The following is a 26955-nucleotide window of genomic DNA, read 5'->3' as shown; positions in this document are numbered from 1 at the left end:
GTGCCTTGCAAGGAAGTAGCAAGTACATGTGAATTGAAGCGGCATTATTGGTTACTTGGTCAATCTTTGATAAAGGGTTTCGGAGGTGGTAGAGTCAACATCAAACCTATATTTTGTAAGGTTCAATTTCTTCAAATCTTGTATACACATATTTAGAAAGTAAGATTAATTATAATATCTCAATTCCAATTTGAATTGAGGGCAGACATACCCATATCGAGGTCGATTGGGGAACTGCCTAAACAAATCCTTACGTACTCTCTCTCTCTCTCTCTCTCTCTCTCTCTCTCTCTATCTATCTATCTATCTATCTATCTATCTATCTATCTATCTATCTATCTATCTATCTATCTATCTATTTATCTATCTGTCTGTCTGTCTATCTATCTATCTATCTATCTATCTATCTATCTTTCAATCTATCTTTTTTTTTTCAGTTTTCAAATTATCTATTGCATTGATCGTTTGATCAATATTGTTTGGATCATAATTTTGAATGCATTTTGAAATATGTGTTGTTGTGTAGATCACAAACCATTTGGTTGTGATTGGATTTCTAGAAAAACAAACACCACATAAAATTCCAAACATTATTGATCGCACACTAAGTGTTCGACAAATTGTTTGACTTAATTTTTTGAGTGAATTATCATTGGAGATAGACTTTTCCTATTGTATTGTATTTAACTAGTTGTGATTAGTTGTTGTTGATTGACTTTTGTATTATTATCATTGCATTGACACCTCTATGCATATCCGAGCTTTTCGATAGTAGATTCAGTTAGACGATTATTTGATCCGAGAAAATTTTGAAACTTGCTTCCGTGTTATAAAGTTTTTCAAATCCAATTTTGGTTCACGTTTTAACTTGTGATCTATTAACCCCCTCTAGATCTTGGCCTATCATCTAACAAGTTGTATCAAGAGCACCAATGGATTTCGTGCTTAAGATTTTCTTATTAGATAATAGTTACCAAACCTAAAGGGGCATATAATAGAGCACCTACTTTTACTAGTGAGAATTATGGCTATTGGAAAGCGTGTATGCATATCCATATCAACTCCGTTGGTAAGGGTGTATTGGATGTTGTCATCAATGGTCCTAACAAAATTACAATGACCAATGGTGAAGGCGTCATCATACCAAAATCGGAAGGTCAATGGAATGGTAATGATAGGAACCCCTACTAACTCTGCGTAGTGTGATCAGTCGCCGAAATTTAATTTGGTTTATTTATTTATCAGAATTTAAATTAATAATAATAATGTGTTTATTATTATTATCTTGTGGTGATCAGTTATGGCCTTAGTTTTCCTTTATTTTGTTTTTGAGATTTTAAAATACGACCTGCATGTCATGCCTTTCTTTTAATCTCTTAATGTAACTTCTTTTCTCATCTCACTCTCTCGTATGTAAAACGAGTTTCTTTTATGTAATGTAATGTTATGAACAAAGAGAAGAATACAATATCAAAGGAGGAGAACCTTGAAGATCTTGCTTGGAGAAGCTTAGATCGTTATTAGGTTGGCTTAGTTCTCTCATTGGCTTGGGAGAAAAATTGCGCTAGGGCGCATAACTGTTTAATTTTGTATGTATGTTGATGCATGTGAATGTATGTTGATGCATGTGAGAGACGATTTATATGATAAATAAGCCAGTGAGATCAGAATAATTGCAAATTCTCTAAAACTAAATATTAAGTTTATGCTTTCCAAGTTTTAACACTCATCAAGACTAGTATCGAATAATGTAGGTTTCGCCTACGCGAGGTGCATGTTCTATATTAGTAAGGTGCGATGGGATAATTGTAATATCCAATTGCTAAAACAATGGGTCAAACTTAACTAACAAATTATAATAAGATTATATACGTTTAGAAGCAAGAGTTGGAAATAATCCATGTGATGGATTGGAATAAGGAGTTCCTACCTAAATAACCTAGTTTTGTGTAATCCTCCTACGTGGACTTAAAACAAAGTGAAATGTGGATCTCGATCCACTAGAAAATCTTCCAACGGGATTTTCCGAATCAAATGATGAGGGTCATTTGTTTTGAGCAAAATAGTGGGAGCATATTTAATTATTGGCCTAATTAAATATGTTATTTTAGTGATACTTAATTTTTATATTTTTCATGTAGGTTACCATGACAAAAACACCTCTAACAACATTTTCCGATGAATTCTTGATAACGAAAAATTGTCTGGGGATAAGTTTTTTGGATTGACACCGAAATCTGAGGATTATCCTCAAGCATGATAGAAAGTTGTATGTATTGGAGAAACATGTTCCTGAAGAGGAACCTCCTAGTTTTGCACCTAAGGCAGAAAGAGATGCTTATAAGAAGCCTGTCGATGATGCCAATGAAATTGCTTGCCTCATGCTAGCTACCATGAACTCAGAGTTGCAAAAGAAACATGAGAACATGGCAACATTTGATATGATCGAACACTTGAAGATCCTCTATCAAGAGAAGGCAAGGCATGAAAGGTTTGAAGTTTTCCTATATTTTGTTTTTGAGATTTTAAAATACGACCTGCATGTCATGCCTTTCTTTTAATCTCTTAATGTAACTTCTTTTCTCATCTCACTCTCTCGTATGTAAAACGAGTTTCTTTTATGTAACGTAATGTTATGAACAAAGAGAAGAATACAATATCAAAGGAGGAGAACCTTGAAGATCTTGCTTGGAGAAGCTTAGATCGTTATTAGGTTGGCTTAGGTTCTCTCATTGGCTTGGGAGAAAAATTGCGCTAGGGCGCATAACTGTTTAATTTTGTATGTATGTTGATGCATGTGAATGTATGTTGATGCATGTGAGAGACGATTTATATGATAAATAAGCCAGTGAGATCAGAATAATTGCAAATTCTCTAAAACTAAATATTAAGTTTATGCTTTCCAAGTTTTAACACTCATCAAGACTAGTATCGAATAATGTAGGTTTCGCCTACGCGAGGTGCATGTTCTATATTAGTAAGGTGCGATGGGATAATTGTAATATCCAATTGCTAAAACAATGGGTCAAACTTAACTAACAAATTATAATAAGATTATATACGTTTAGAAGCAAGAGTTGGAAATAATCCATGTGATGGATTGGAATAAGGAGTTCCTACCTAAATAACCTAGTTTTGTGTAATCCTCCTACGTGGACTTAAAACAAAGTGAAATGTGGATCTCGACCCACTAGAAAATCTTCCAACGGGATTTTCCGAATCAAATGATGAGGGTCATTTGTTTTGAGCAAAATAGTGGGAGCATATTTAATTATTGGCCTAATTAAATATGTTATTTTAGTGATACTTAATTTTTATATTTTTCATGTAGGTTACCATGACAAAAACACCTCTAACAACATTTTCCGATGAATTCTTGATAACGAAAAAATTGTCTGGGGATAAGTTTTTTGGATTGACACCGAAATCTGAGGATTATCCTCAAGCATGATAGAAAGCTGTATGTATTGGAGAAACATGTTCCTGAAGAGGAACCTCCTAGTTTTGCACCTAAGGCAGAAAGAGATGCTTATAAGAAGCCTGTCGATGATGCCAATGAAATTGCTTGCCTCATGCTAGCTACCATGAACTCAGAGTTGCAAAAGAAACATGAGAACATGGCAACATTTGATATGATCGAACACTTGAAGATCCTCTATCAAGAGAAGGCAAGGCATGAAAGGTTTGAAGTTTCAAAAGTCCTTTTTCAAGGCAAGTTAGCTAAGGGAGCCCCTGTAGGTCCCCATGTGCTCAAGATGATTGGGTATGTAGAGAACCTTGAGAGGTTGGGTTTTCCTCTAAAAAAGGAACTTGCGACTGATTTTATCTTGCAATTGTTGCCACATAGCTTCAGTCAATTTGTCCTTAATTTCAAAATGAATGATATAGGAAAAAGTCTTCCTGATCTGGTAGGCATGTTAAGAACTGCTAAGAAGAATCTGAAGTCAAAAGGGAAGTCCACTCTGATGATCGGAAATGGAAAGAGACATAACAAAAGACCCATCAAGCATGATGGTAAAGGGAAAGGTAAGGAAGTTGCCAAACCCAAACCTACTGCTCCTGCTTTGAAGCCTAGTGGAGGCATAGCAAATGAAGGCACTTGCTTCCATCGCGGTAAGATCGGACACTGGAAGAGAAACTGCCCAAAGTACCTGGAAGATAAGAAGAATGGAGTAGAGACTTCAACTTCAGGTATTTTTGTTATTGAAATTAATTTATCTACTTTTGCATCATGGGTATTAGATATTGGATGTGGTTCTCACATTTATACCAATTCCCATGGGCTAAAAAGGAGTAGAGATTTGACAAAAGGTGAAGTTGACCTACGAGTTGGCAATGGAGCAAAGGTTGTTGCTTTAGCCGTAGGAACTTATGTATTGACTTTACCTTGTGGTTTAATAATTCAGTTAGAGAACAATTATTATGTACCTTTAATTAGCAGGAATATTATTTTCATTTCTTGTTTGGACAAGCTTGGTTTTTCATTTATAATAAAGAACAATTGTTGCTCTGTTGATTTGAGTGATATATTCTATGTTACTGCATAAATGAAAAATGGAATATATGTTCTTGATCTTGAAATACCTATTTATAACATTAATACTAAAAGGATGAAACCTAATGAGTTAAACCCAACTTACCTTTGGCATTGTCGATTAGGCCACATAAATGAGAAACGCATTTCCAAACTCCATAAAGTTGGACTCTTAGACTCTTTTGATTATGAATCATATGAGACATGCAGATCTTGTTTAATTGGAAAGATGACAAAGTCTCCATTCACAGGAAAATGTGAAAGAACTAATGATCTTTTGGCCCTCATACATACTGATGTATATGGACCACTGAACATACCAGCCAGAGGAGGTTTTCAGCACTTCATCACATTTACTGATGATTTCAGTAGATATGGTTATGTGTATTTAATGAAACACAAATCAGAGTCCTTTGAAAAGTTCAAGGACTTAAAGAATGAAGTAAAAAACTAACTAGGTAAGAATATTAAAACTCTTCGATTAGATCGAGGCGGTGAATATTTAAGCCTAAAGTTTGACGACCATCTGAAAGAGTGTGGGATTCTATCCCAACTTACTCCTCCTGGAACACCCTAATGGAATGGTGTATCTGAGAGAAGAAACCAAACCTTGTTAGACATGGTCCGGTCCATGATGAGTCACGCCGGTCTTCCCAACTCCTTTTGGGGACATGCACTCTTGACAACAGCTTACACACTTAACAATGTTCCATCCAAAAAGGTTGAGAAGACACCATATGAGATATGGAATGGTAAGAAACCAAATATGTCTTACATGAAGATTTAGGGTTGTGAAGTTTATGTTAAACGACAAATTTCAACTAAGCTTGAGCCCAAATCTGACAAATGCAGATTTGTGGGATATCCAAAAGAAACAAGAGGGTATTACTTCTACAATCCTTCTAAGGGAAAAGTGTTTGTCGCTCGAACTAGAGTTTTCCTAGAAAAGGATTTTATTTCCAAAGAAATTAGTGGGAGGAAAGTAGAGCTTGAAGAAATTCAAGAATCACAAAGCATTGATACACCTATGGAGGAATTAGAGCAGGAAACACAAGTAGTTGTGGAAGAGCAACCTACTCAAGTAGAACAAGACCAACGTAGGTCAAGCAGAATACGTCACCTACCTGAGAGATATGGATGTCTCACAACTGATCAAGGTGATGTATTACTCATGGATCAAGATGAGTCTGTGACCTACCAAGAGGCCATAATTGGTTCCGAGTCTGAGAAGTGGCTAGAAGCCATGAAATCTGAAATGGATTCCATGTACACAAACCAGGTTTGGACCTTGATAGAGCCTCATGTAGGTGTTAACCCTATTTGATGCAAGTGGGTCTTTAAAAAGAAGACTAACATGGATGGTAAGGTACATACCTATAAGGCAAGAATGGTTGCAAAAGGATATAAACAAATTCATGGGGTTGACTATGATGAAACCTTTTCACCAGTTGCAATGCTTAAATTTGTTCGGATTTTACTTAATATTGCTGCATATCATGATTATGAAATATGGAAGATGGATGTCAAAACTGCTTTCCTTAATGGGTATCTTCTTGAGGATGCGTAAATGACACAACCTGAAGGATTTGACATACCAGAAGAAGCCCAAAAGATATGTAAGTTATAAATATCAATCTATGGATTGAAGCAAGCTTCCAGAAGCTGGAATCTCCGTTTTGATGAAACAGTAAAACAATAAGGATTCATCAAGAACCCCAGGGAATGGTGTAACACCCCTTTTTATACCCCAAAATACTTAACATATAATCAGAGTGAATAAGCACGCATATAACAAAAGGGCGTCACATCGACGTTTTCAAAACTAAAAGCTTTCAAAAACCAACATCATTCATAATCAATATACAATACACCTGGTCATTTAAAATAACACCTTTCAAATATCATGAATATACAAGAATATGCGTTCGCAGCAGAAAATGATGAATACTCATGTATTTCATAAAATGATCCATGTCCCATACCATGATCATCTCTCAATAATCTCCTTAAGATAAAATAAAACCATATCCAGAATATTTGGCACTATGGCCTCTCAAACAGCAAATTTCAATTAAACATGTTCACAAGTCATAACATAATACATATCCAAATAAGATATGAGTTCGATACTACTAATCTACCCAGTGTTACATGACCAGAGCATTGACTCACTACCTAGTCTCTAAACCAAAACACGGAAATTCTCCGACTAAATCTCGAGTGAACTACCTTCCACTTACTTCAGCAATACTACTCTTGAGTATCTGCACGATGCCCATGTAAAGGCAACATTCAAACAGAAGGGTGAGAATTCGAATCATTATGAATAAGTATAATAAAGCATAATGATTAAATCAACAATTAAAGGAATTCATCACACTTTGTATAACCATGTAAATAATACTAACCAATATTTATTTCACATGTATCAAGCATACATCAAAACTCAAGGAGTATAGTATTAAAATCCAGTGCTATATTCCCAAATATACACATAACTATGATTATCACATAATCACACATTTTACCAAGTTATGTATCCAAACATCACCAACTCAATTACCATATCTCATACACACATAACAATCACATCAATGCATATATTCAATTATCACATAACTCTAATGTGACTCAATGCAAAACATGTGACTCTATGCATGTGGTACCGCAATGTGAACCCAACGTTTCACCGCTTTCCGATTCAATATCTAGAATCCAAGCCACGCTTCCGATCCGGACAAGATCAAAGCCACTATGCCTATTTCCAATTAAGGATGAACGTTTGCTACGCCTATTTCCATTTAAGGATCAACGTCTGCTACGCCTATTTCCATTTAAGGACCAACGTCTGCTACGCCTATTTCCATTTAAGGATCAACGTTTGCTACGCCTATTTCCATTCAAGGATCAACGTCTATTACCATGTGAACCCACAGTTTCACCGCTTCCACCATAAAGCTGACTATGTCATGAATGAATGTACAAATACCAACAATATATGCAATTAAGATCATCTCTACCATCTTAACATTCCACATATAACCATAATTCAACTCTATGAATTATCCATCAATGGTACGTATACACATTCATAACAATATACCATTCACAAATATAGGCTAATTATTAAATACGCACACTTAGATTTTATTTCAAAATGGTTACAGCATTTAAAATCCTCAATTTTCCCCTTTTTCAACAGTGGTAACCGGTTAACGCTTTTGGGGTAACCCGTTAACCCGAAAATAGAATACAATTTCTGGCAGATTTTTAAGTAAGTAACCGGTTAACGCTTTCCTGGTAACTGTAAGACCCCAATTTTGTCCCTAAGATCCATCATGGCATCATATCATATCATTCATTGCCTCAAGGATCATTGTGCACCTTGCTTCCCTTCCCTGTGGGTGGGTTATCTTTTGAGTGTGGTTCTTGATCACCAAGCATGTTTGGCATATGTATATCATTGCTTTTCATTTGTTCACTAACCAAAAGTACAAAAATATGTCATCTAACCTTGTTACTTGCAGTTGAAGCAATTATAGGTCAAGGCAGTCAATGCATTTCAATGAGCAATAGATGGTGGCCATTCTGAAGAATTTGGACCCCATGATCATTCATAAGAGTTCATATGAGCTATGATATCATTTTGAAACAAAATCTCAAGTGGTAGAGGCTTGGATTTCATCTGAACATAGCCAGGGCAACTGAAACTCTAAAAAAGTCAACACAAGTCAACTGTGCATTCAATCATGGATTTGAAGGTGGGAGATGGTTAGAGAGGCTTCATTCATGTTCAAACAAGTCTCATTTGACATTTCAAACATCAATATTGAAGAAAATAAAGTCAGGTCAAAACTTTCCAAAAATAGAAAGTGACCTGTAATTTGGAATTGCCAAAAATGGAAAGGTTTTCTCCTCAAGATTACATCATCAAGAAAGCTTCAAATGAAATTTTGTTGAACATGAAAGTTGTAGATCTTTCTCTCCTATTTCCAAAATGTCCAAGAACTTGAATTTCTCATTTGTGGTTGAAGAGATATGATCAAAACATGGCCAAGTGTGGATTGAACTTCAAAAGTGCATAACTTCTCAACCAATGCTCCAAATCATGTGGCTCTTTTTGCTAAATTCTTGTCATGACCTATAATTTCATAATCTTGCATAACATTGCATCAATTCCCATTTCATGAATATTTGCAAAAATCTTGAATTTTGGAGGGAAATTTCACAACTTAAAATTGGTAATTCATTTGGATATTTTACAATTGCCAATGGTTTTAAAATGCATTTTTAAGTGAAATTAACATAAATTCGTGCACTGTTCATGCACCACTTTTATGCAAGGGTGAAAAACCACATTTTGTCCAAACACCTTGTTTTCACTAATTTCAATTACCATTTGTTAAGCATGATTAGGAACTTGACTAATTAGGAGTATATAAGTGAAAACCTAACAGAAAATCAGTAACAACACTTCATTTCTCAAGATCTAGATCTAGAATACAAATTTTCTCTCTCAAATTTTCTTCCAATTTCTTCATTTGCCATTGCATTTTCGTGTTGGATTATTGTTATTGAGTTGATTTTGAGCAGGATCCTTCATAGAAACAGTGGAATTCGAGCAACATTGAAGCATATGGAAGCTTTGAATCATCCATGGCAGCTCCAAATTCTTGAGGATTCGTGCACATCTAAGCCTCTAATTCTCATCCAGTTAACTTCACAAGCATTGTAGAAGAGTTTTCAAGCATTACAAGTCCTTGAATCCATCCAATTCCAGCACTGTTCTACAAGAGGTCACAAATTCAACCTTCATAATTTTGCTTTTTATTGATATGATGTGATAGATCTTTGATTGCTGGTTAGTTTAAGCTTTGAATCGTGTGAATCCGTGCCAAAATGAGTGAGAACCGATTGATTGAAGTTTAGTGGATGATTCTTGTTTCACTCGATCCATGCGTATATGATGTGTTTTTGTTGAAATAATTGTTGATTCTTGTTGCCTGATGTTAGATCTACATGATGCAATGCTCAATTTATGTTTCTGTGCATGTTGAGATTTTCTGGAAAATTGATGATAAAGATCATGAAGATCTTCATCGTGTTCTTCATTTGCTGCATATTACCTGCGAATTTTCCTACCACCTTCATGCTGTTACCTACGAATTTACCTGCGTGTTCATCCACATTTCCTGCGGATTTTCGCTTGCATGCATGCACGTTGCGCCTAGGGTTTGGGTGAAACGACCGCGTTTGGTCTTGGCGCGCTTGGCCTTTTGAATTTGTCCTCCATTCGATTCCTGGTTGTAACAAAACTTCATATGCCATGCTGATTTATTCCACATTCATGTACATGCTTCATATGCTATGCTTCCTTCATTTTTTATTTTTCCATCCACTTCTAAAATCCATATTAAATTGAAAACAATTCCAAAAAATATGAGGATTTTTGTGTTAGGTCCCATTTTCTGTCTAGATTTTTTTGGTTATTTTTATACAATTTGTGCCTAGATAGAATTTAATTTGCCCTAGGGATTGTCTATGCATGTCTATTTTGAACCTTGCTTACCATATTTGTTGTGAAATGATGAGTTCTAATCCAATGAATCTGAAAATTGACATGTTTAAACTAGACCTCTTGCTGGTCATTTTGGTGTTGAGTTTGTATTTTTAGCATTTATAGTTGTTGAGATATGATCTGATTAATGTAGGTGTTACAATGTGTGTCACACCTTTGCTTGCTCAACTTGTGAATTTTCTTTGCCATGCCAAATGAATGCCAAATGATTTGATTTCTTGTATGATACTTGCTATGCATGTTGTGATTGATCATCAAGTTTTGTGGAATTTTTGGATTCATTTCTGATTTGTTTGGGATTTTTCTTTCTGGATTATCATGTTTGAACTTTTGAATGGTCTTGAATTTCAATGATTTGGGAAATGCTTATGCTTTATCATATGAATTTGAAATTTTGCACATTGATTCTAGACATGTTGAAGTTTATTGTGGCTTTGATTAGAGGTCTTTATCATGTTTCAATTATGTTTTAGGCTTGTGCTAAGTTGATGTAGCAAATTGTGTCCTATTTGAGCTTGTTTGGCTTGCCTTGACTTAATGAATTTGATTACCATGCCTAAGGTTACTCAATTGCTCTAATTTTTTGTGTGTTGATCATGATGCATGTTCTGTTCATCCATGAATTTTCTCAAGATTATTTGGATCACTTTTGAATTAATATGCATTTGTTCCTTTTGATGTCTCAATGTGGTTTCAACTTGCATACCTTGACATGTTTTGATTGTGAAATTCTTTTGGTAATTGATAATGATATGAGACCTTTTGGATTGTCTTAAGATGTGTTTGAGGTTGATTCATGTTAATTTTTAGCTTCTGTTTTAAATTTTTTCTCCATCTTTGACCCTAGGCTTTGTCCTAGTGGTTTGTTGCTCATGTTTGAAGCTTTGTTTCAGGTTACACATTCAAGTTACACAATCGATGATGCCTCATCTTGAGAGCATTTGATATTTGCTTTTGATTACTAATGTGTGTTTTGTAGGTTGATGTTGACTCATTTGAGATTGACTTGTGGCTTATGCCTTTGCTTATTGGTTGACTGTTGATATTAACTGTTGGTTGTTTATCTGAGTTGTATACTGATTTGTTTGATGTTTCCACAGGTACATTAGTTGCTTAAGTTCATTTTGAACTTGCTTTTGCTTGGTTGCTTAACCACTTAGGTATAATTTCTCTTCTTCATGTAGTCTGGAAGACCTGGCCTGTTATGTGGTCAGGCACCTGTCTGAAGTCCTCCTTAAGAGGCAATGCTTGTGATTGTTTACTCTTTGTGCTAAGCAGGAAAAGTCCTTTGATAAGGCAATTGGTAGATAAAAGAGATGTGTAGTCCATTTCCTACTATTCAGTGTGTCATCCCTTTGCTCACATTACATGTTGATGCATTGTGGATCTTAACCCAAGATCTATAGAGTCATTCTCTTGTGGAGAGAGTTCCAACTTTCTGAACTCCCACACCTTCTAATATTCAAAGCTCTCCCAGGCCAGGGATAAGAGCTATGAGGCACACCCCTCATTTCCTTTTCATCTGCTTCACCTTAACTCTCAATGTTAAGGTTAAGAGCACCACTTACCCCATTCCAGTCGACTGTAAAGTCTAACCTTGATTGAGCCTAATTGCATGTATATAGTGTGTGCTAATTGACTTGTTTGGCTGATTACCTTGATTCATATGTGCATAGTTGCTTGAGTGTGCCTTTGTGCATTTATCATCATCATTTGTATATCATTGCATAAACCTTGCTTTATAGCATTTTTGCTTTGTCCATGGAGGAGACAAGCATAAGTCCATTACTTGGCAGTTGTTCCAATGATATGGTGTGAGACTAGTATAAGACCATTGATTGGCATCTGGTATCATTCTTTTATTTTAGGAGATTGGTATAAGTCCAGATAGATTGGCATCTGATATCCATGTTTTGTTTTGCTTTAGGAGATTAGTATAAGTCCATTTATTGGCATCTGATATCCCTGTTTGTTTTAGGAGATTGGTGTAAATCCATTGATTGGTATCCGGTATCCACCTTTGTTTGTGAGATTGGTGTAAGTCCAGCAATTGGCAGCCGGTATCATTTGTTTTGCTTATTTGTTATTGCTCATTGCTTATTCCTAAGGACACACTTGAATCATCTTCAATATGATTTCAAGAGGTGAACATCTAAGAAGTTTTACACTTCCTCACCTCCCATTTTTTGTTTCTTCAAACCTCTTTGCACTTGTTAGCTTTCAAAACTTGAAAATATTATTGTGCAAACTTTTCACCTGTTTTCAAATTAGAAACCTGGGCCTTAAGCCCTTGATTTTAAAATTCCATTTCTTATAACACTTCTTTTTGAATTGAATTCTAATCATACTTTGACCATCTTTTGTGAATAAATGTTGATTGGTTAATCCAACTCATTCAATTGTTTTGTGGCTTTGTCCAATGTTGATATGTTTTCATACATTAGCCATAGGTTTCAATTATCATAGTGGTTGATGTAAATCTCACCACATCCTTAGTGAGTTGATTGTAAGTCTTCCATACTTATTATAGGGTTAACCCCTCACTAGTATGTTGAAGCCATCCTCGCATGGTGGATTGTTGGTCTTGGTTGAGTTTTCTCCCGATGATAATGAAAAGCCTTAGTGCTCTTGTTTTAAAATCAATTCACCTACCTTTTGGAAATCTTTTAGCCGAACTACGGCGTTTTGATCCTTACCTTTCATGGAAGGTACGTAGGCAACGGGTTCATCCGTTCAAACACAAAAACAATAAAAATTGTATATTCTTTTCTCATCTTCCCCAATCATGTTTGCACAATAATATTTTTCATAACAAATAACATTTCATTCAACAAGTGTGAAAAGGGCTCCCTAGGAGTACCTAGGACGTTTTGGGTGCCTAACACCTTCCCATTGCGTAATTTACCCCTTACCCAGATTCTCTGATCTTTTCATTAGTTTTCTATGTGTAAAACTTCTTAGGCTTTTGTTCGCTTTTTAGCCATTCCTTAGGATAAATAAAAGTGAGGTGGCGACTCGATTCTTTGTATGCTTTGCTTTTGGTTTAATCAATAAATCATAAAGTGACGAATACACCGCTACAGTAACCGGTTAACCCGAAACAAAATTCACTTCCTGGACAGATTCTTTTAGCATGTAATCGGTTAACACTTTTGGGGTAATCGGTTAACACGCGTAAAACTGGAATTTTTCTTAACGTTACCATTACTGTAATGAAATTTAATAAACTAAATGGCTTCTCATTCTATCCTTCAATTTCACCCATATATCCATTCCAACGAAATTAATCATCACAATTCAAAGATTACTCATCAAAACCTAACAATTCCAAAAATCATAAAAATTAGGAATTTCAACCTAAACATATTTCAACCCATTGACCTAATTATACTAACCCATAATAATAAGGATTCTCCCCCTTACCTCTTCAATTGTCTGGAAAACCCTAGCTTCTCCCTTGTTCTTCCCCTCTTCTCCTTACTTTTTCCTCTTTCTTTCTCTGTTGCCTTGAAAATGACCAAATGAGTGCTACTTCTCACTCTCCTCACCTCTTATATCCTAGTATAATGTTTGGGCTTAAGGAATGATACCTCTAATTTAATTATTAGGCCCAATAAGACATAGTATTATAATATCTCTATTTAGTTCAAATAAATTAAACCAACACAATATACACACCAAGTCAATTAATATAATCAATTATTATACTACCTAACAACCAATTAATTAATTAACACTCCAAATAAATAAAAGAAAATATAATAATAATATAAGAAATAAATACTAAAAATTGGGTTGTTACAACTCTCCCCCACTTAAAAGATTTTCGGCCTCAAAAATTTACCTCAAACGAACAACTCTGGATACGATTCCTTCATCTTATCTGTAGTCTCTTGAATCAACTCGGGTCCAACCACAACACTCTCTCCCGATTCGTACCAACACAAAGGAGTTCTACACCTTCTACCATAGAGAGCCTCAAAAGGTGCCATTCCAATACTCGAATGGAAACTGTTGTTATACGTAAACTCGATCAACGACAAGAAATTATCCCAATTTCCTCCTTGTTCCAAAACACAAGACCTCAAAAGATCTTCAAGTGACTGAATAGTCCTCTCCGTTTGACCATCAGTTTGCGGATGATATGTCGAACTCAAACGCAAAATTCGTACCCAAAGCACTTTGCAAACCTTCCCAAAATCTCGAAGTGAACCTCGGATCTCTATCCGAAACAATGCTCGACGGAATACCATGCAAACACACAATCCTCTCGATGTACAACTTAGCAAGTCTCTCCATCGAATAATCCATCCTCATCGGAATAAAATGAGCATATTTCGTCAACCTGTCCACAACGACCCAAATCGCCTCACAATTACTCGATGTTCTCGGCAAACCCGAAACAAAATCCATAGAGATACTATCCCACTTCCACTCGGGAATAGATAACGGTTCCATCAAACCAGACGACTTTTGATGTTCAATCTTTGACTTTTGACAAGTCAAACATGAATACACAAATTCCGCTACATCCTTCTTCATACCTTGCCACCAAAACATCTTCCTCGAGTCTTGATACATTTTAGTAGCACCAGGATGAATACTCAGACCACTTCTATGCCCTTCCTCAAGAATCCTCTTTCTCAAATCCGCAACATCCGGAACACAAACTCGATCACGACACCTCATGATACCATTCTCATCAATCCGAAAGTCACCACCTTTGTCTTGATTAATCAATGTCATAACATCGACTAATTTCAAATCTGACTTCTGACCTTTTCTAATCTCGTCAAGAATGCCACACGTAAGCTTCAACATACCAAGCTTAGCACACGAAGACGTCGCTTCACAAACCAAACTCAAATCTCTAAATTGCTCCAACAATTCAAACTCTCGAATCATCAACATAGACATGTGCAATGACTTCCTACTCAATGCATCGACTACAACATTCGCCTTTCCAGGATGGTAATTCAAACCAAAATCATAATCTTTCAAGAATTCCAACCATCTCCTTTGCCTCATATTCAATTCCTTTTGATCGAACAAGTACTTCAAACTCTTGTAATCACTAAACACATCAAATCTCGATCCAAACAAATAATGTCTCCAAAGCTTCAACACAAACACAACGGCGGCCAATTTTAAATCATGTGTCGGATAATTCCTCTCATGAACTTTAAGTTGCCTTGAAGCATAAGCTACCACTTCCCCTTTTTGCATCAAAACACCTCCCAAACCCAACAAAGAAGCATCACAATACACAACGAAAAGTTCTAACGGATCCGGTAAAATCAAAATAGGAGCCGTAGTCAATCTTCTCTTAAGCTCTTGAAAATTCGCTTCACACTACGAAGTCCAAATGAAAGCTTGACCTTTCCTAGTCAACTACGTCAATGATAACGACAACTTAGAAAATCCTTCAATGAACTTCCTATAATAACCAGCCAAACCAAGGAAACTTCTAATCTCAGCAACAGACTTAGGAGCTTCCCATTGAGATACAACTTCAATCTTCGTAGGATCCACAGAAATACCACCACTCAAAATCACATGCCCAAGAAAACATACTTCACTCAACCAAAACTCACATTTAGAGAGTTTAGCAAACAACTTCTTCTCTTTCAACACCGATAAGACAACCTTCAAATGCTCGACATGATCCTCTTCACTCTTAGAATAAATCAATATATCATCGATGAAAACAACAACAAACTTATCCAGATAATCATGAAAAATTCTATTCATATACTCCATAAATACACCAGGTGCATTAGTCACACCAAAAGGCATCACGGAGTACTCGTAGTGACCATACCTTGTCCGAAAAGTAGTCTTTTGAATATCCTCAGCCTTTACACGAATCTGATGATACCCAGACCTCAAATCAATCTTGCTAAACACACAAGCTCCAACCAGCTGATCCATCAAATCGTCAATCCTCGGAAGTGGATACTTGTCCTTAATCGTCACTTTGTTCAGTTGTCTATAATCAACACATAATCTCATAGAACCTTCTTTCTTCTTGACCAACAGAATAGGTGCACCCCACGGCGACACACTAGGACAAATAAACCTCTTCTCAAGCAAGTCTTCAAGTTGACTCTTGAACTCTTTCAACTCGGAAGTAGACATTCTATAGGGAGTCATCGATACAGGACTAGTTCCAGGAACTAAATCAATCGAAAACTCAACCTCACGTTCCGGTGGTAAATCACTTATATCTTCAGGAAATACCTCTGTAAACTCACAGACTATTGGCAATTCTTCAATCGTCATCCTCTCACGAATGTCCAAAGTCGTCAACAACATAAACAACTGGGCACCACCTTGCACCGATTCATCAACTTGCTTAGCAGACACAAACCAATCTTCCTTAGCACCAACCTCAGGAAAAATAACCGTCTTCTCAAAACAGTTGATATACACCCGATTAAATTCTAACCAATTCATACCCAAAATCACATCAAGCTGCTCTAAAGGAAGACAAACTAAATAAATTCCAAAATCCCTACCAAAGATACTCAACGGACAAACAGTATCATTCGTGTCAGATACACAAATCAATTGACCAACTGGTCGACCATGCTCTGATACCACTAATGTAACACCCCTTTTTATACCCCAAATACTTAACATATAATCAGAGTGAATAAGCACGCATATAACAAAAGGGTGTCACATCGACGTTTTCAAAAACTAAAAGCTTTCAAAACCCAACATCATTCATCATCAATATACAATACACCTGGTCATTTAAAATAACACCTTTCAAATATCATGAATATACAAGAATATGCGTTCGCAGCGGAAAATAATGAATACTCATGTATTTCATAAAATGATCCATGTCCCATACCATGATCATCTCTCAATAATCTCCTTAAGATAAAATAAAACCATATCCAGAATATTTGGCACTGTGGCCTCTCAAACAGCAAATTTCAATTAAACATGTTCACAAGTCATAACATAATACATATCCAAATAAGATATGAGTTCGATACTACTAATCTACCCAGTGTTACATGACCAGAGCATTGACTCACTACCTAGTCTCTAAACCAAAACACGGAAATTCTCCGGCTAAATCTCGAGTGAACTACCTTCCACTTACTTCAGCAATACTACTCTTGAGTATCTGCACGATGCCCATGTAAAGACAACATTCAAACAGAAGGGTGAGAATTTGAATCATTATAAATAAGTATAATAAAGCACAACGATTAAATCAACAATTAAAGGAATTCATCACACTTTGTATAACCATGTAAATAATACTAACCAATATTTATTTCACATGTTTCAAGCATACATAAAAAGTCAAGGAGTATAGTATTAAAATCCAGTGCTATATTCCCAAATATACACATAACTATGATTATCACATAATCACACATTTTACCAAGTTATGTATCCAAACATCACCAACTCAATTACCATATCTCATACACACATAACAATCACATTAATGCATATATTCAATTATCACATAACTCTAATGTGACTCAATGCAAGACATGTGACTCTATGCATGTGGTACCGCAATGTGAACCCAACGTTTCACCGCTTTCCGATTCAATGTCTAGAATCCAAGCCACGCTTCCGATCCGGACAATATCAAAGCCACTACGTCTATTTCCAATTAAGGATGAACGTCTACTACGCCTATTTCCATTTAAGGATCAACGTCTGCTACGCCTATTTCCATTTAAGGACCAACGTCTGCTACGCCTATTTCCATTTAAGGATCAACGTCTGCTACGCCTATTTCCATTCAAGGATCAACGTCTATTACCATGTGAACCCACAGTTTCACCGCTTCCACCATAAAGCAGACTATGCCATGCATGAATGCACAAATACCAACAATATATGCAATTAAGATCATCTCTACCATCTTAACATTCCACATATAACCATAATTCAACTCTATGAATTATCCACCAATGGTACGTATACACATTCATAACAATATACCATTCATAAATATAGGCTAATTATTAAATACGCACAGTTAGATTTTATTTCAAAATGGTTATAGCATTTAAAATCCTCAATTTTCCCCTTTTTCAACAGTGGTAACCGGTTAACGCTTTTGGGGTAACCCGTTAACCCGAAAACAGAATACAATTTCTGGCAGATTTTTAAGTAAGTAACCAGTTAACGCTTTCCTGGTAACCGGTTAACCCGAAACAAAATTCACTTCCTGGACAGATTCTTTTAGCATGTAACCGGTTAACACTTTTGGGGTAATCGGTTAACACGCGTAAAACTGGAATTTTTCTTAACGTTACCATTACTGTAATGAAATTTAATAAACTAAATGGCTTCTCATTCTATCCTTCAATTTCACCCATATATCCATTCCAACGAAATTAATCATCACAATTCAAAGATTACTCATCAAAACCTAACAATTCCAAAAATCATAAAAATTAGGGATTTCAACCTAAACATATTTGTACCCATTGACCCAATTATACTAACCCATAATAATAAGGATTCTCCCTCTTACCTCTTCAATTTTCTGGAAAACCCTAGCTTCTCCCTTGTTCTTCCCCTCTTCGCCTTACTTTTTCCTCTTTCTTTCTTTGTTGCCTTGAAAATGACCAAATGAGTGTTACTTCTCACTCTCCTCACCTCTTATATCCTAGTATAATGTTTGGGCTTAAGGAATGATACCTCTAATTTAATTATTAGGCCCAATAAGACATAGTATTATAATATCTCTATTTAGTTCAAATAAATTAAACCAACACAATGTACACACCAAGTCAATTAATATAATCAATTATTATACTACCTAACAACCAATTAATTAATTAACACTCCAAATAAATAAAAGAAAATATAATAATAATATAAGAAATAAATACTAAAAATTGGGTTGTTACAAATGGCATCTATGAAAAGTTAACGACCAATGGAACTTTAACCCTTGGCAAAGCTTCACTAGATCTGAGTGTCGAAAATGGAAGCACCTACAAGACCATGTCTTAACTGACGCTGTGATGCCAACCGAAGAAAAACCAACTCGTAATTATATGGCTTGGTACAAATCGGTTGGATTTGAGTTCCTCACCGAGGATATGTACCTATACGGTCCATGCCATGTAACTTACAGACAAGAAGATTCAACATCTAACCCCTGACAACATTTCCAGACCGGTTACTCACAACCCCCTACCCATCAAAATTTCCGGTCCATAAATAGACAAACATACGACCTTAACATGTCAAACACCCAACCACAATACCAAGAGCATACCCCGTACCATCACCAACAAGAAGATCATCATCAAGACACCCAACATCTCTATGCACTCAACACATCACCCTACCATAACCGCCTTAGCCAAAACACTCAGTAATCATTTAACACCAAATGTCCCTCCTCCTACTATAGCCAAGAAACCCAAACATCACAAAACCAAAACATGCAACAACCATATGGCTACCAAACGCCACAACAATCGTTTCAACCTTTCCTCGACGCGTCATTCACACCAGTGTCGACATTCAATCATCCTGGTTGCCCTCCAAGAACTCAAACACAACTCAGTTACTCAGGCATGGGTCACGAACTCAGCTATGACGGCAGCACTTCATTGCATACACAAGACTACACAAATTTGTCTGAATATCTTAGGCAATCTCCTGCAGGTGGTGGTGATGTTCCTGGGCCCTCAAATTCGCAAACACATGGGTGATTCATCAACTTGGGTTAGGGCCACACGTTTGGATAGCTAGGGGATGTGGTACCGGGAGTCGGTTAAGTCATCTCGGTCAACAACATTAGTCTTTTTGGTATTCGTATATAAATGCATATTAATATTAATATCAATTAGTCCGATTTCGAATTTTATCTAAAATGTACATTATTTTTCAAAAACAATTACACAACACACATAGGTGTCAGATCAATTGACGTCTTCTCTAAAACCTAACACACAGGCACCAATTGGATTGACAACACTAGGTGCATAAGCTAATCCAATTGGCGCCACCTCTTTAACTTAGAGAGCAAGCGCCATTCATTTGGCACCACCTCTTTAAAGTGAGATACTTTGAGAATTAATCTGAAAAATAAGTTATTTTGAATTTTTTTTAAAAAAATTGGATAGTTTGAGTAAAAACTTCAATTTTTTTCCCTACCACACTCTAAATCAATCATTTATTCTCTGTCAATAAATAAATTATTTTAAACTAGCGTTCAGACGGGCACTCTCGTGCCCGTCTGTCCACTTTTTTTAATGCGCACAACAGAGAAAAAATAAATGTATGTTTTTCTTTTAATATTGAAAGATTTTACCGTGTTCTAGTTTGGCTGTATATTGAAGCAAAAGAAAATTATATTTAGTTATGATATAAAGAATACAATATGAGCTTGGTATGTCGTGTAACCAAAATGAGAATCAATGTGTGATAATTTTTTTAATGTACTTAATAAATATCTGCGGGTGAGATAAAAGAATTTGTTTGTGATTGGCTTTCGGGCATGATCGATTCGGAAAATGATTGTACTTCGAATATATGGATCTTGGAACGAAAATTGAAATGGAGAGTGGTATATATGGATAATAGAACAACATTCGAATATATTCTTTAAACATGAATTTTCAAATATGATTTTTCTTTTATGATCAATGAAACCGATACTCAGAATTTTACCCTCTTAGATGAAGGTCAATCTGAGAGGGTTACTATGGAGAATTCATTTCTATATCATAGATAGATAAAGTTATGTTGTTAAAAATTGACGATTCACTTTTAGTTAACTCTTTTATTTGGTACTCGACTTTAATCTGGTTAACTATAATTTGGGAGTTACTTCTTGCCCAAAGATTGATTGCCTCTATTTCTCTCTCAAATTTTATCCCTATGATTAGTGCTTCGTATTCAGCCTAATTATTGTTAACTTTGAAACTGAATCATAATGATTACTTAATCACTATGTTTCCTTGTTCTTCTAACATTATTCCTGCCCCACTCACCTTCAAATTCAAGGATCCTTTTTGCAAATATTAAATTTTAAAATTTAGTTTGATCTAATAAATGTTTGAATGACATCAGTTGGAAATAAGCATGATTTAGAGATCACAATTTATGAAATTTTCATGTTACTCGTCCATGTTGATCTATAGCATCAAATACATTCATGTAGTGATCGTCAAGGTTTAGTCACATTATACGCAAGTGTCGATATTTGTGGTGGTCTCATTATTGATTTGTGAGGTAAAAGGATATTGCAATATAAAAATATAAAGATATATAACATTTAAATTCACACCTAAATAATATATAATTATCAAGATATATTGTTCAAATATAAAATTATTAGAATATTTAAGTAATTACTTAATTTAATCATTTATATTATAATATTAATGCGCACAACAGAGAAAAATAAATCTATGTTTTTCTTTTCATTAGGTCTCTATTGTACGTCGTATTAAAAATAATATTATTACACTTTAAAAATGGTAAACAAAGATATGATAAATTATATCAAAACATGCAAAGTAATATATATATATTGTGTAATCAACGACGTTCTTTAAGAGGAATGTCGAACATGAAATCTTTATTCGAAGTATTTTCTTTTTTTCTGAAATTGTTTTACGCAATAAAGAAAAAATATAAGACTCTTAAATTAGAATTTTTTTAGAGAAAAACATAGTAAAATTAATAGTAAGTAGTGTAATATATTGTTTTTTTAACCTTATAAAGATTTAAATCAATTCTTCGTATATCCATTTATCAATGCGCTCTTGAGATTTAAAAAACTACAAATACATGACGAAATATCATATCATCAAAGAAATACATTAAAAACATTTGACTCGTTTGAATATAATATGATTTAGTGTGACACAAATAATACATGGATAATGAAGATACTTTGTTTTAGTCTAGATTTGGTAGAACAACAATTATGACTTGTTTCTGAATTACCCGAGTTTCTGGTAAAAAAGGAAAGCAATGGACTTAGTAAATATATATGATTTTATTAACATAAACCACAAATAGAAGTTAAATTCATGCATTCAAAAATATTCTTAAATTAATTAAATAAAAACATGTCCATCATTTGAGATATTATTTCTCTTTTCACCATTTTCCAAAGTTGTATTTTATCTGTTATTATCTGTTATCACTGTGGAACTCCAACCAACAGAGTAAATTTTTAGACGTTTGACATGTTTCAATAAGGATGATAAAGATGTTAGTGAAAGAGTGGTGAAAATGCAATAAACAATTTTTTATACGTATTGCGGAAAAAGTAAATACACCTTATTGTCGAGTTTGCCGATGAATGGAATTGTTTGTTCATCCTTCCATGTGTTCCATTTATCTTCAAAGTCTCCTATCTAAAATTTATTGCATAGGAATAGTGATAATAAGTATGACCTAATTGATATCTAACATAAAAACATAAAATAAATGATTAAGTATAACTTACTTTATGTCAAAGCAAGTTTCAATATTCTTTCTACTCAACTCCTTACATAATTGAAAAATTTCATTGTGTTCTAGTTTTCCTGTATATTAAAACAAAATAAAATTATATTTAGTTATGATATAAAGAATACAATATAATCTTGGTATGTCGTGTAACTAAAATGAGAATCAACGTGTGGGCAATTTTTTTAATGTACTTAATAAATAACTTCGAGTGCGATAAAAGAATTTGTTTGAAGACTATATTTTTTGTGTAGTCACTATCATCTCCGTTCAATTTTTCTTCCCTAGTTAAAACTCTTGTCGTAGTCTGTAAAACACCCCTGGATAAAATGACATACAACTGTCCATGACTAAAAACATGCCGTGGAAGATATATTCCAACATTTGGAATGGTTCGTCCTTGTGATTTACTTATTGTAATAGCAAAGCTTAGTCCCACAGGAAACTGCTTTCTACTAAGGACAAAAGACAACCCATCACTTGCAGATGTTTTTATTTTAATTATGGGCAAAAAAGCTCATTTTCCTGCATTGTTTCTTGCCAAGATTTCCACATCCAACATATTCATAAATAAACCACGACATAATAACCACGTCTCATTACACAATCCATATCTAGGATCTAGATTCCGTAACAACATCAATGGTGCACCCTTTTTTATCTTTAGAATATGTGGTGGAAAACTACCTTGTGTAATTGAGTTTAAGAATTCTTGCTGGTATAAATTATGATTATCACATCTTTAGAATATGTTCTTCTCCTGGAAACTGGTCGATAATCATATCATTCAATTTCTGGACATCATCATTTGTTGGTGTCAAAATAGCTCTTTGTACCATATATGGGGCATGCCAACCATGCAATTCTAAATTAGGAAAAAGATGTTGGATAAGTACTTGTATGGAATGTTCACTGTCCCATGGGATTGCAATCTGTGAATGTAATCTCACCATATCATCTGCTTTGGTAGGTTCAACACCATCACCAATGCGAATAAGAAATTCTGCAAACTCTTGATCATGCAATGATCACATATTTTGATGCAAACGCAAAATCTTGGTATGATCCCATAAATGAGACTGAACAATACACGCTGAAATCATTTGTGCCTTAGTACCTTTTCTTACAACAAGAAGAACTTGACAAAAAACTCCCCCCATGATCAGAACTTTTCCACCAAATGGAGCATTGTTGCTATAAATGTCTTGTAATGATAGATATAAGGCTTCCAAACAATTTTTGTTTGTCATTGGTGCTTCATCCCAAATTATTGCGGCAACAACTCTAATGAGATTTGCAAGATCTTTTTACTTTTGAATACTACAAATAAAACTCGGTTGTATATCAATAGGTATCTTAAATCGAGAGTGTGCAGTTCTACCACCGAGCAATAATATTAGGTTGGAACATTATGCTAATGTTTCATCTTACATGTTGGCTAATGTTTATGATGACATAATTATTTAGATTCCAACTTTTTGAGAATTATGGAGTCATAATTATGTTATTAAAAATTATCATAAATATTATTCAAAAGAATCATGCCATCATAAACATTAGTAATTACTCCAACTTACAGGCATGGAATTATGCTAATTACCCAAAGAATGATCCGAGCATATTGATAATTACTCCAAAAAATTATGCTATAAATTAGGCTATGATAAACATTATTAAAAAAACTAAACATGAATAGAACAATTAAGTTATCACCATCATTTCCATACAAATTTAGAAACTATCCTAAAATAGACACAAAAATATATAAATCATCATAGAATACACGTTCAAAAAATATATAAACCATCATAAAATATAAATAAACCCGCATGATCGACAATCACCACATGATCAAAAATCATCATCATTATCCGATCAATAATTATTAAGTATTTTTCTGCAGTTCATGCACACAAAAAAAGGTTTATACTATAATGGTTGTAATTAAATAAAATAAATTTAATTTAATTTAATGATTGTAATTAAATTAAATTAAATGATTTATATAATGATTTTTTAACATGTTGATAAATCAAACTCTAATGGTTGTAATTAAATAAAATATATGAAATTAATAAAATAAAATAAAAACTCAAACCACTTTTCATTGCCTTGTTGTTCCTTCTTCTTCCAGCCACATGATTGCCACCATTGATTGCATTCTTAACCGCTACCAGGCCGATTAATTGGCACCGTCACTACTCATCGTACCATTGTTAGGTCGGTATGCTATTTTATTTACAATTGTATTGTAGTGTTGTCTACGCATATCATCGTCTTGTCGGATTATCATTCTCAATCACAAATCAATACATCGAAAAAGAAGAGATTGGAATTGTGGATTTGTGAGAAAAATTGTATGGTATTAATTAGAAATTTGATTGTGTGATATAGGCAGAAAAGAATTATACGACATGATACCAATTAGGGGTGTTCGCGGTGCGGTTTGGGCGGTTTTTGTGATAAAAATCACCCGAACCGCAAGAGAAAAAAGCATGCGGTTCGATTTGATTCGGTTGACTTTTAGAAATAAAACCAAACCAAACCAAACCAAATCAATGCGGTTTGGATTGGTTCGGTTGGTTCGGTTTTTTATAATATTTTTATTGAGCCATATATACTCCTATAAATAACGACATAACTTTGTGTTTAGTCATTCATATATTACTAAATAACATCAAAATTCATCATATTTAGACATAAATGTTTCATTCAATATACAAAAAACCAGATTAGACAAAAGTGGAATAAAAGACAAATATAAATAGTTGCATAAAATAATATCAAAGACATTATAATAAAACATAAAAAAAACATATGAGATGAGAGATTAGAGAGGATGAAAAAAAGAACATAAGAGATGCGAGATTGAGAAGAAAAGTGCAATAAAAACGTAATTGGAAGAGAAAATAGTAACATAAAAGATAAAAAAAGAAAGAACATAATAGAGGACTTATTATAGTAGAATAGGCGAGACCTACATGGAAAAGAAGATGAGAAGAATGTGTGATACTACTATGAGAGATTTAAGAAGGTTGAAATTGAAACCCTAAGTGTGATTAAGAGAAAATCGTTTGTAATTGTAAGGTTAAGGCATACTAGGTTTGAGGTTTGGGTTGGATGTGGGATAAGTGAACTTTGGGTTGTAACATAATGCGGTTTGGTTTGGTTTAGTCCGGTTTGCAAAATACAAACCGCAAACTAAACCAAACCGTGCGGTTTTATTAAAAAATGACTCAAACGAATCCGAACCAAATGCGGTTTTTTGCGGTTTCGGTTTGGTTTGGTTTGGTTTGCGGTTTTCTATTGGGTTAGTTTGGTTTTGAACACCCCTAATACCAATTGCTACTGGAGTATAAAACTCAATAGTTATAAGCAATGCCAATTACTGTAGAAATCTATAACTATATATAAAAAGGATACATGTGTTTGATCTGACCCATTTTTTTCCAAAAATATCCTTTATTTTATTTTTATTAATAAATAATATATCATAATTAAAAATTTGTGTGGTCAATAACTTCCATCTGTTGCCAATTAAAAGACATTGGGAGTTATAACTTCCACAATTCAATAACACAATTAGAACCGTTGCCTCATTTTGTTAATTTCAAAACACAATGGCATAAAGGAAAGTATATATTTATGTAAATAGAAGGGAGATGTAGAAAATATTGAAATTAGAAAGAAGAATAAGAAAAAATTGGGTGAGAATTGTGAGAGTCACTTGAGTACCGTGGTTGGCAAGAGAGAGAGTAGAGTGGAGATAAAAAGTAAGGAAAATAATGATATAACATGAAATTTATTCAAAGGAGATTTTAGTAAGCAATATGAAGATGGTTTCTCCATAGTCGGTAATATAGATGATATCATTTTGATAGGGGTTCATCCACTATTTACATTTGCATATCCTTATTTTTATATTTTTTTAAGAGAACTCTCTCTCAATTTTTTATTATTATTGGTGTTGTTAATTATTAGTTTTTTTTTATTGTTGTTTTCTTAGGCTGCTTAGATTCTAAAGACTCCTTTTAACTTTTATTTATATATTTTTTTCATGCGTTGCTTTGCTTGGGAAGATTATAAATGCAATAAACATCATGACAACAATGACAATAAATGATGGTAAGTATTTCTTTGTACTTTTTAACTTCAATTTTGAATAGTTTTTGAAATTATTTATATCATTCTTGCTACAAGTTCATACCTTTAAAAAATAAATTATGCTGAGAAAATTTAAATGATCAATTTGGCAAACATATTTCCGTTACAAATATTTGGAATTTATTTCCTTTTTCAAAATTATTTGTATAAAATTCTATAAAAAAAACCATAAGAAAAATAATATAGATATTTTCCATTATTACAAGAA

The sequence above is a fragment of the Lathyrus oleraceus genome, chromosome 2 (assembly GCF_024323335.1).
Source record: "Lathyrus oleraceus cultivar Zhongwan6 chromosome 2, CAAS_Psat_ZW6_1.0, whole genome shotgun sequence".
Lineage (NCBI taxonomy): Eukaryota > Viridiplantae > Streptophyta > Magnoliopsida > Fabales > Fabaceae > Lathyrus > Lathyrus oleraceus.
Note: the sequence above shows the minus strand (reverse complement) of the source record.